The following is an 11,862-nucleotide window of genomic DNA, read 5'->3' on the forward strand; positions in this document are numbered from 1 at the left end:
CCAGTATATTTCATAGGCATGCACAGTATTTAATAATCCAGTATATTTCATAGACATGGACAGTATATAATTTTCAGACCTAATTGGACATTTACCATAAAATTGTTTACAATTTTAACCCCTTTCAAATAAATGATCAACTGCATAAAAGCAATGGTCCAAGAGATATTTTTTTAACTTATATGTGAAGGCTCTTGGGTTCTTTGTTGCTTTGATTTCATTTGGTAAATTATTATACATTTGTATCCCAACATTTAAAACACTTTTTTGGTAGCAAGTAGTTCTGGACTGAATCATATGTAGGTCAGATTGCTGCCTTGTTGCATAGTTATGAATATCTCCATTGAATTTTAATGTGCAGTCATTGTTTAACAGGTATGACTTGACAAATGAGACAATATTATAAATGTAAGCAGAGGGCAGTGTCATAATGCCAATTGTTCTGAAATGTTGTCTGCATGATTCATAATGTCTTAGGTTACATGCGTATTACCTTTTTTTTGCATTTGGAAAAATCTACCTCCAGGTGAGTTCCCCCAAAATATGATTCCATACTGTAATGTAGAGTGGAAGTAAAATAATATACATGTATGAGAACAGATTTTGTGACTGATTTTTTGAGTATCCTTAAAATGTAACACACAGTTGATAGCTTTTTTGAGCTGCAATTTGTGTGGTCTCCCACTTAAGATTTTCTTCAAGCCATATGCCAAGAAACTTGACAGAGTCCACACACATAAGCTCTTGATTATTTAGAATCACATCATGCATTTCTTGTTTTTGGGATGAGAGTCTGAAGTTGATGTATGTTGTTTTCTGTATATTTATAATCAGTTTGTTCTCGTTGAACCATTTGCTGAGTGACGACATAAGCGGTTTAATGTTTTGGTTGTGGTCCTCTGTATCAGTACCTGTTATTAGTATACTCGTGTAATTGGCAAATAGTGTGGTATGTCCTGTAGCAAGCTTCGTGCTTACGTCATCAATGTATAGCAGAAACAGTATGGGTCCCAGGATTGAGCCTTGTGGCACACCATATCTAATAGGTATTGTGTCAGAGGAGTGGACAGTAGATTGATGGGTGGTTGTATCCTTTTTTTCAAAATTAATTTCAACTTTTTGAAATCTGTTTGACAGGTAAGATTCTAACCATTTGTTTGCAATTCCTATTATACCTTTATTTGCTAACTTCTTAAGGAGTATGGTATGGTCAATTACATCAAAGGCTTTGGATAAATCTAAAAAGATACCAGTAGTGATTTCCTTATTATCCATTGCTTTTAAGGTTTTGTTGAGATACTCATAAATAGCTGTGGTAATGTCTTTTGCTTTCTAAAACCATGCTGGTGTTTTGTTAATAAGAATAGTTTATTAGTAAAGTCTTCCAATCTGGTGTAAAATAATTTTTCAAATATTTTTGAGAATGAGCTGAGTTGTGCTATGGGCCTGTAATTGGCTACATCATTTTTAGGGCCCTTTTTGTGAAGTGGGGTAATTTTAGAAGTCTTTAGTAGGTCAGGGAAAACTCCATTTGTAAAGGATGCATTTATTATGTGGGTTAGGGGTTCTACAATGGATTCTCCACATTTCTTTACTATTAAATCAGGAATGTTGTCACTGCCACTGGATTACTTATTCTTTAGTCCTTTTATAGCTGTAAGTACTTTAGTATTGGAGACTTTGTGAAGAAACATTGATGCCTGTACTGGTATGGTTTCTATTAGTGTTTGGTGTTGAGTATTTGGTCTGTGGGAGTTTTTCTTTATCAGGTTTTCTGTTATTTTGCTAAAACAGTCATTAAAACCATTTACAATTTTTTGGCGATCTGATGTGACTTCATCATTTAGGTTTAGTTTAAATGTTTTGTTTATAACATGCTGCTTACTGTTTGTTTCATTTTTTACAACTGTCCACAAGCCATTCATTTTATTGTTAGATTCCTTTATAAATTTATCATTGTATATATTTTTTTGCTTGTTGGATTACTTTCCTGTAGATTGCAAAATAGGTCTTACAATATGACCTAAACTGATCATCGACTTCATTGTGTTTCATGTGATTTTTTAAGTCATGCTTTTTTTGGCTGGAAATCCTTATCCCTTTGGTTACCCATGAGTTTGTGTGTTTGATTCCGATTTTCCTGGATTTCAGTGGAAATGCAGTATTGAAGTGGTGGATAAATGTTTCATGGAAGGAATTAAATACGTAGTTTACATCATTTTCTTTATAGACCTCTGCCCAGTTTTCAGCCCTTAAGAGATAGTTAAAAAGCCTTATATTATCATCATTAAATTGCCGTTGCATTTTAGTTATTGTGGGATATTTTCCTATGTAATTTAAATTCGCCGTTAGTATTTGGGCTTCATGGTCACTGTAACCTGTGCTGATGACTTCGATTGAGTGGTGTAGTTTGCGTTTATGAAAATTTGATCTAGAGCTGTTTTTGAATTTTTTGTGATCCTGGTTGGTGTATTTACAGTTGGCGATAGGTTGAATGAATTTGTAATATTCAAAAATTCACCTTTGTTTTTTTCCAGGTGGGAGCCTTCTGTTCACTGTGACAATAGGATCACACTATGAACTGTGTTACCTCCAATGAACTGTGTTACCTCCAATAGTTACTTACTGTGCGTATTGTTTCCATACCGATTTGACTGTTAGATCTGAAACGCAGTGCCACATGTGAACTTTTTTGTAATTTCATTGTTATATTACTCCACTCAAACAATAACATTATAGCATGCCAGTCGAGTATAGTATGTGGCTAGCTGTTTATTTATGCATAATTAAAGTAAATGAGTCTTGATCTGGCCAGAAACATTTCTTCATTCAACAATCAAAGTGCAAGTAATGTGTTTGAACTGCAAATCTGGTGTTGACTACATCACTGGCAATAGTCTATTTTCAACCACTAACTTTCAGCCAGATTTGATGGAAGTGCAGCTACAGACTGCATATCTGTACAGGCTGAACAGAGTGGGGTGACGTACCACACATCTGTGGTATGTCTTGCAAAGTGGTGTGAAAATGTCTGATGCAGTGGAACTGACCATGTTCAAGTCTAGAAGAGCAATCTACTGTAATGCACTGCTTGATGTATGTTGACGCATTTGAAGTTCTAAAATGTCTAGGTGACCTCCTCGTGTTGCAGAGGGAATTAACTTAAGCCACTGAGCCTTCGGTTGTTGTGAGAGCTGAGGCTATGGTTATGCATTTGATACCCCTCATACTGTGAAAAGTATATTGGAGACAATGAAACTGACATTGTCAATACATACTGACAGCATGTTACAGATGGGGCAGTTTCTTCAGGGTGATAGACCATTAACAGCTCCAGCTGTTGAGACTTGTTTACACACTAGCACACTTAACTGCAAATAAGTAGTCACTTAATAATCTGAAAATAACTCCAATATATAAACATGAGGTCAGTGAAGTAATTTAGTCTGCTTATATAAAAGAACTGGATGCCCTGCCTGTAAACTGAAAAGCAAGCAGTGCTTATGGTGGAGGTGGTTACCTTTCCTGGACAAATACTACAGCTTCTGTGCAGGATGACTGAGAGTTAATATTACCTCTATCGGTGTAGAACTCTGTGGGGAGATTTATACAGAATCTGTCCATAAGCATTAGTGTGATGTGTTCTCAATAAGTACTACATTGCATTTTTTCCTGGAAGCAGGTTGATTTTATCGAGGATTCCAATACGCCACATCATTCCACATTTTTTTGGCTAGAAAAACCTATTTTTTAACATAATCTCTGTTCAATGCAACAGCCTTACGACACCTTACTGGATGAGCCTGTTTGCCTACAAGGTATGACTCTACTGCTCAGTTTCAGAACCAACATTCTACTGGATTAATAGCCTCCCTATCATCCACATAGTGCTTCTCATGAAGTGCATCCTTCACTGGGCCAAACTTATGGAAGTTGGAAGGCGCGAGATCAAAGTTGTACAGTGAATGAGGAAGAACAGTTCAAAAATGGTTCAAATGGCTCTGAGCACTATGGGACTCAACTGCTGTGGTCATCAGTCCCCTAGAACTTAGAACTACTTAAACCTAACTAACCTAAGGACATCACACACATCCATGCCCCAGGCAGGATTCGAACCTGCGACCGTAGCAGTCGCACGGTTCCGGACTGCGTGCCTAGAACCGCGAGACCACCGCGGCCGGCAGGAAGAACAGTCTGTGGAAGACTTATGAGCTCCTATTCAGTACAAAGACTTACGTGAGTCCTCGAGTTATCATGGAGAAGGAAAAAGTTGATTGTGTTTTTGTGGTGATGAAGGTGTTGAAGTGGGTTTTTCAGTTTCCTAAGAGTAGCACAATATATTTCAGAGTTGATTGTTGCACCATGAGGGAGGACTTCACACAGAATAACCCCTTCAGAGTCCCAGAAGACCATCATCATGACTTTACTGGCTGAGGATGCAGATTTTGACTTTTTCTTCAGAGGAGAGGTGGTGTGGTGAAAGACCACGACTTGCTGTTTTGTTTCCAATTCGAAGTGGTGAACCCATGTTTCATCACTTTTGACGATGTTCAACAAAAAGTTGTCACGATCAGTCTCGACCCGCACAAGTAATTCCACAAAGTTGGTCCTTTATTGCTCTTTATGGTCTTCAGTTAGGTGGCAAGTGAACCTGTGGTGCACACTGGGTACCCCAATTGGTCGACAAGTGTGTCAGCACTATGAACAGAGATATACAGTTGTGCAACAAGGTATTTGACTGTGATCCACTGCTCACCTCGAATGAGAGTGTCTGGACATACACTGCAGGAGCCGCTGCTGGGTGAGGCTGGTCAGCATGCAGGAGATTGGACATGTTTGCATGACCTTTTAGTGATGATGAGTCACTTTGCCCAACAACTCACTGTGTCTTTGCCAAGTCTCCATAGACACTCTGCAAGTATCTATGAATATCAGTGATGCTCTGATTTTCCACCAAAAGAAACTCAATGACAGCTCTCTGCTAGGAACACACTTCTGTTACAGATGCCATTTTCAAGGCTATGTGTAATGCTGTCACCTGTCAGAACTTCATGAAAGTATATGAACTGAAGTGGGAATATTTCAAGATGTCCCACAACAAACTCCATATTTTTCAATGGAAATTAGCTGAGAAAAAAAAACTGTGCTGCATTACCTATTGAATGCCCCTCATAATACCTGTAACTCATATCTGTATTCCAAATAATTTTAATGCCCTTCCCCTCCCCAAGGCATATGCACATACTATCCCACCAGTGACTTATAAGGTTTGCAGCTCAATGGTTGGTATAACTTTGTTAAAAATGCTGTAGTTGCTTCTTGTGACATGGTGAGAGATGGAGAGGGGGAGAGGGAACACGTGTTCATGCTTCAGTTTCCAGATATATGACAGAGGAAATCCAGCAAACTATCTTACCTCATACATCTGCTTCCACCCCACACCATCATCGAGCCCTTGGCACCTCCAGATAACAATTTATATCTTAGTATGGCTCTATTGCACATAGGTGTGGTACACACCTTTAATATTTGTTCTTAATACACTTCATTTGAAAATAAACATTAATTTTATACATTGAAACATTACTTTTAATAATGTTGAGCTACTTACGTTTCATATCATTGGATTTAGTTTTTCGTGGCCTTCTTACCACAAGTTCCTACACTGGTATTCCAAAAAACCATGTTTTGTATTGTGGTTAACATTTTTTCTTCTTAAGCTTCTATACAGTTAAGCAGAAGATTCTCATTTTTTGGATTGTGATGTAACTGTATCAATTTTACTCTTTCCTCCACCTTTTTGCAATATCAGTAATTTTTTGTAATAAAATTGTTACAGTATATTCTGCACTCTAAATTTACTTGCTGTACCACCCTGCCACATAAATGTTTTACAGATAATTTTATATTTAATGTATACCTATAAAATTATTACATTTATTACTGGCCTTCTATAAGAGATTGTTGTTTTGCTTTAATGTAAAATTATATTTCTTAACACCAGCAAGATGCATATAGCGCAGACTGCATACCAATATTTCCTTAACACGTAAGCTTCCATATTGTTTCTTTCTTAGTGACATTGTCTTAACTCATATTTGCTCTTCCTTCCCCATGTATTTGTAACAGTAATCCTTTGTAAACAGGACTCTCGCTTCAGCATGCTCAATTACTCGTACATTACTACTCTGTCAGCTAATGTGTTAGAGATTTTATATGTAATGTATACCTGTAAATTTATTGCATTATTAGTAGCCTTGTAGAAGAAATTTTCATTCTTATGTGAATGGAAAATGTTACTTAATGCAAGCGAAGCATAGTTCTTACGCACATGTATTTAATGCCCTCCACATCCTGATTTTTCCTTATCACTTGATCCTGTACTTTGAACAATTGGGCTTTGTCTCTGGCGTGGTGAATACTTAACGTTATGCAAATATTTCATTCTTTGAAATTCTGTTATAATTTTATGTCGACAAGAACTTTTACCAATCGACAAATATGTTTGTGCATTTATTCTGATGTATGTAAGTGTAACTTGGTAGCTGTCTTAGGCAATGGCACATGATGTTTCTGATTTTTATATAAATTTTATTTATGACAGGAGCTGCTCAGCTTCAGCTAATGTAATTTACCACCACATGATGTAACAAGTGAATACACTTAACTCACAAATATTTTTCTATTATTAATATTTTGTTGTATATGTAAAAATAGTTTGTAACTGTTTATATACATTCGAGCACCCAATCCTGAAGAAGATATTTTTATAAATATCGAAAACTAGGTCAAGAGTTAAATAAACCTTGGGTTTGCAACTGGTTGGCTGATTTTTTTCAACCTCTTCATAAAAAAAGTGATCTTTAAAGTGCCCCCCCCCCTTTTTCCACTTCAGCCACCCCTACATCTACTGGTCAGGATGTTTAGTATCTCTTCTACTGTTGTACAAAAGTTTATGACTATATGAATTTTTTTAAGGACAGGACTGTTAATGCAAATTATGCAATAGATGAAGTAGAATATTAACAGTCAACTTTCACGTTAGCTGATGTGTCGCACAGATGACCCAGATTACAAGCTCTGAGGACTTATGGATCAACTTAATTCTTGAGTCACTTGTGAAGTCAGATGAAAGGATGCTTACAGCAACTGCCAAGATTTTCGGAGAGACTGGAGCAAACACAAGAAAAAGTGGTTTCTTGGTAGTAACAAGATACTACAGACCCAGGGAGAAGTGAAGGGAGAGTTAAATGCTTTTGGTGAGAGCATATGTAGAGTAAAAGAGGTCCTTATGATGAGTAAAGCAGATTACAGAAACTGTCGTAGGATAACAGAGAATGGTTACCAAATATTAGATCAGACTGAAAATGCTGTAGTCATAGTAATGACTACAGAAACAGAAACTGGGTATAATATGTATCTTAGAAAATATTAGAAAATTTGTGTTACCTTTGGTTTTGGTCAGAGATTACGTAATGATGCTGAGAAATGGATGGTGTGGAGAATGAATCCTTGCCATTACTGGCATCACTCGCAGGTCGCTAAAGAGTAATATAAAATTTTAAAACCCCTCTCATCCTTAGTTTCTGCTGAAGCACAGTCACGTTAATACAGAGATATTTATATACTTGGCAGTAATAAAATAATTAAGCATTAAAATAAAAAGATAATTACATCGGGCAACAAAATAAAAACTATGTGGGGCCAAAAAGACCACTCTTTAAAAGAAAGACCAGTCTTTAAAAATAACTTCAGTAAAATGGAAATGACACTTACATCTCCAAAGAAGTAGCATCCATCATAAAATACTTAAAATCAAAGTATTCTAGTGGGTATGATAACATATCAATGAAGTTGATCAAAGAGTGCTCATGTGAATTGAGTTCTATCTTAAGTTATTTGTGAAATCAATCTATCAGTGGAACATTTACAGACTGGCCAAACTATGCTGAAGTTAAGCCTCTTTACAAGAAGGGGATAAAGAGATAACATCAAACTATCGAACAATTTCACTTTTGCCAGCTTTCTCAAAGTTATTTGAAAAGATTGTGTACAAATGTCTCCTTAAGCATCTGACTGCAGATAATATATTGTCCAAGTCACAGTTTGAATTTCTTAATGGTTCTGATATAGAGAAAGCTATTTACAATTACAGTTAGAATGTACTTAATTCATTAGATAATAAATCAGAGGCTACTGGCATTTTCTATGACCTGTCAAAAGCCTTTGACTGTGTGAACCACATCATTTTTTTAAGTAAGTTAGAATATTATAGTGTCAGTGGCAGTGCTGTGAAATGGTTTGAGTCTTATCTATCTAACAGGAAACAAAGGGTGAGGCTACAAAATACCTGTGCAGTAAGCAGTCAGTCTTCATCTGACTAGGAATTAATTACATGTGGTGCTACTCAAGGTTCCATCTTCGGTCCATTGCTTTTTCTTATGTACATTAATGACATCTCGTCTGTTACATTGCCAGATGCTAAGTTTGTTTTGTTTGCAGATGATACAAACATTGCAATAAGTAGCAAGTCGAGTACAGATTTAGAAATAGTTGCTAATAATATTTTCACTGACAGTAGTAAATAGTTTACAGCTAATTCACTCTCATAAAACTTTGAAAAGATCCACTATATGCAGTTCAGAATCTGTAAGAGATTTCCTTCCGGAATGTGTATAACATATGAAGATAAGCCAATCAAAGAGGTTGACACTGTTAAATTTTTGAGATTACAAATCAATAATAAATTCAGTTGGGAAGGACATACCACAGAACTGCTTAAGTGCCTATACGAGTCTGTATTTGCAGTGAGAATGATGTCAGATGTCGGAGATATAAAGATAAAAAAAAAAAACTTTCATACATTCATTCTATAATGTCATATGGGATCATTTCTGGGGTAAGTCATCAAAGTGAGCAATAGATTTTAGCATTAAAAAGCATGTAATAAGAATCATTTGTGGTGTAAATTGAAGAACATCATGTATAAACCTGTTCAAGAAACTTTGTATTATAACCACTACTTCTCAGTATATTTATTCCTCAATGAAATTTTTTTGCAAGTAATATATATTTCCATCCAATAGCTCAATACATAATATCAACACTAGGAATAAGAACAATCTATATAAAAACCTAAAATCACTTACCTTAGTACAAAAAGTGCCCCAATATTCAGGAACACACATTTTCAATAAATTGCCAGCAACCATTAAAAACTTGGTTTCAGATAAAGTGTGGTTCAAACAGAGTTTGAAAATCATCTTGATAGGCAACTCCTTCTACTCTGTAGATGAATATCTTAACAGTGACTGTTAGGCCAGCTTAAGTAAAAATGTCTGTTAGATTTCAGTTTCAACAGCACTTGATTACAACAGTCAAGATTAGGCATTTTGTGTGAGATAAATTTATTAATAGTGCTTAACAATGTTTCATTGTGACAGCATATTAATTTTGTAAATATTAGCTAGTCCAGTTTACTGCATTGTATGCGCCTACTTTGACAGTCTGCTGACAAATGACCAGGGTAGTTAATATTATATTCAAATGTTTTATGTTATATTTTCTGACAGCTACACCCACAAGAATCATCTCATTCTTTGGGTGTATGGAATGAAAACTGAATCTAACCTAATCATGTACTGCTTTCTTGTTGCATTCCTTCCAGTTCAGAAAGTCTGTCAATTTAAACAAGCAGTGGTCTTCAAAGGGATTCCATACTAATGACAGAGACTTAGTATGAGGCATTTTAGACATTACCTGGAATGGCAGTGATGTGAGACAAGAATGCAATGCTTATATTAAATACAGCAGACAATGAACCTGCTGCCTTTTCCATCAATTATCGTTTGTTGTAATAATATTCAAAAGATTTAATTTTATGATTACCTGTATGTCACCAGAAAGGGCACCTGAGGATCATATCAGTTCTTTTATCTGTAATACGTATCCCATAAACTAAACTGGCTCATGGTGACATAACCATTTGTTAATGAAATTCTGTACATACTAACGTTATTTATGCCTGTTTCTTATGTTTCATATTCTTTTGAGTGGAGACACATTAAAAAAATAACCAATACGGCACAAGAAAAGCTGTGGTACACTGAGACAGAGAAAAGATTATCGTGTAGCAGCAAAAAAAAGCAAGTTAAAATTTCTGTGTGCTTTTCATTACAGTACCTTCATCAGTTTTTGAGAGCTTAGAAGAGCTCAAAGCACAGTTATTACCGATCAAGCAGGGAATAAAGTAAGTTCTGTATGACAATTAAGAATTGAATTAATTTGTGGGTGAAATCAGCCACTAATGCAGCAATATGACAGAAGCACAGTCAGATTGTTCTTTCCTTGTTAACTGATTGCAACGTAACTGTTACTGCTGCAATAGTAAGAACTGGGCAGTAGATTGCTGTATTAAATAAATTGATGTTACATTTAGTTTGCTTTTATATTTTTGAATAAATCAAGATTATCATAAAGATTGTGAGACAACTAACAATGGATCATGATCATGATGGCGATGTCACATTGGAATCAAAGTAGGAGAAATGAGAATGCAAGTATTATTGCCTGTAGATCTGATTACTGAATTACAGAAAAAAATTCGAGTCAGTGTTTTCAGTTGTGACTGAAATAGCATAAGACCAGGAGGCTATAGCTATACAAATACCAGAGATTTCAGAGGGCATGCAGAAGCAGGATGAGCTTGTATCTGAGTTTACTGCACTTTCAGAAAGATCGACTTAGATGATGAAAGATTTAACTGCTGTGATATCAAAACTAAAGAAAGTACATTTACAGAGGTGTAGCAGAAATTAACAATTGAGGTTAATGGGATAAAACTATCGCAATCTGCACTCTGCCAAAATGTCATACTGCTTTCGAGCAGGATGAATAATTTTTCAATAGCACAAGGGAAAGTTTTGCAAGAGCAGTTTAAAATGCAGGGAAAACATTTGCACAACAACTCACATGTGCATCCAAAAACAATATTAAAATTGTGCAACTGTCAAATACCAGGGTACAAGAGATGCTGAAAATTTTTTTAACGGAAATCGAGGAAGAATATGACCATTTCAGTGATCCTGTAGGAACTAAACTGTAGAGTATTACGGAAAGATTAGATCAGGATTTACAAGATGTAAAGATGCTTGCTGTAAGAGGGCAACTGGAAAATATAAAGAAAGATAAATAAATAATAAATAAATAAAGATATTGCAGAATTTAGAAACATTGTACGGGATGATCAGTCCTAAGTGTGTGCTTCAGAATATAATTCCATATCCGAACCAATGATATGTAGACTGCAACAAATGCCAAACGAGCAGGTGGATACATTGTTACATGATACTAGTTGCAATATAGGGGCCACTCTGCTATATGATGCGATGCTGCTGGTAGAAAATGTAATCTGCCACAGGTAATTTCGAAATTACTGTCAGAAAAGAAATCTACTCATCTCAAAGTGTCTATTAGCACATTTAACAGAGCCATGCCAAAATCTTGGTCTGATAGTAAAACAATAGGCTTAATGAGTAGCTACATGCAGGGTGAAGGAGCAAGCCTGGCCACAGAAGCTGCAGAACCTATGACAAATTTGAAAAAGCATTTCAGGCATAGTACTGGTCAGATGGGTTACAAAAACAACTTTTATAAAGAAGTATTCAGCACTGAATCACTTCAAACACAACAAGGGAGCATGCATAAATATTTTGAAAAATATATCAATAAAACGATATTCTGGACAATTCCACATTTCCATTCTGGGACAATCCCACATTTCATAGAAATGTATTTAGAATACCGAAGGCAAAACTACTAGTATATATGCGGGAAAGTTACAATCCCTGAAACAAATGTAGA

Source organism: Schistocerca nitens, chromosome 5 (assembly GCF_023898315.1).
Source record: "Schistocerca nitens isolate TAMUIC-IGC-003100 chromosome 5, iqSchNite1.1, whole genome shotgun sequence".
Lineage (NCBI taxonomy): Eukaryota > Metazoa > Arthropoda > Insecta > Orthoptera > Acrididae > Schistocerca > Schistocerca nitens.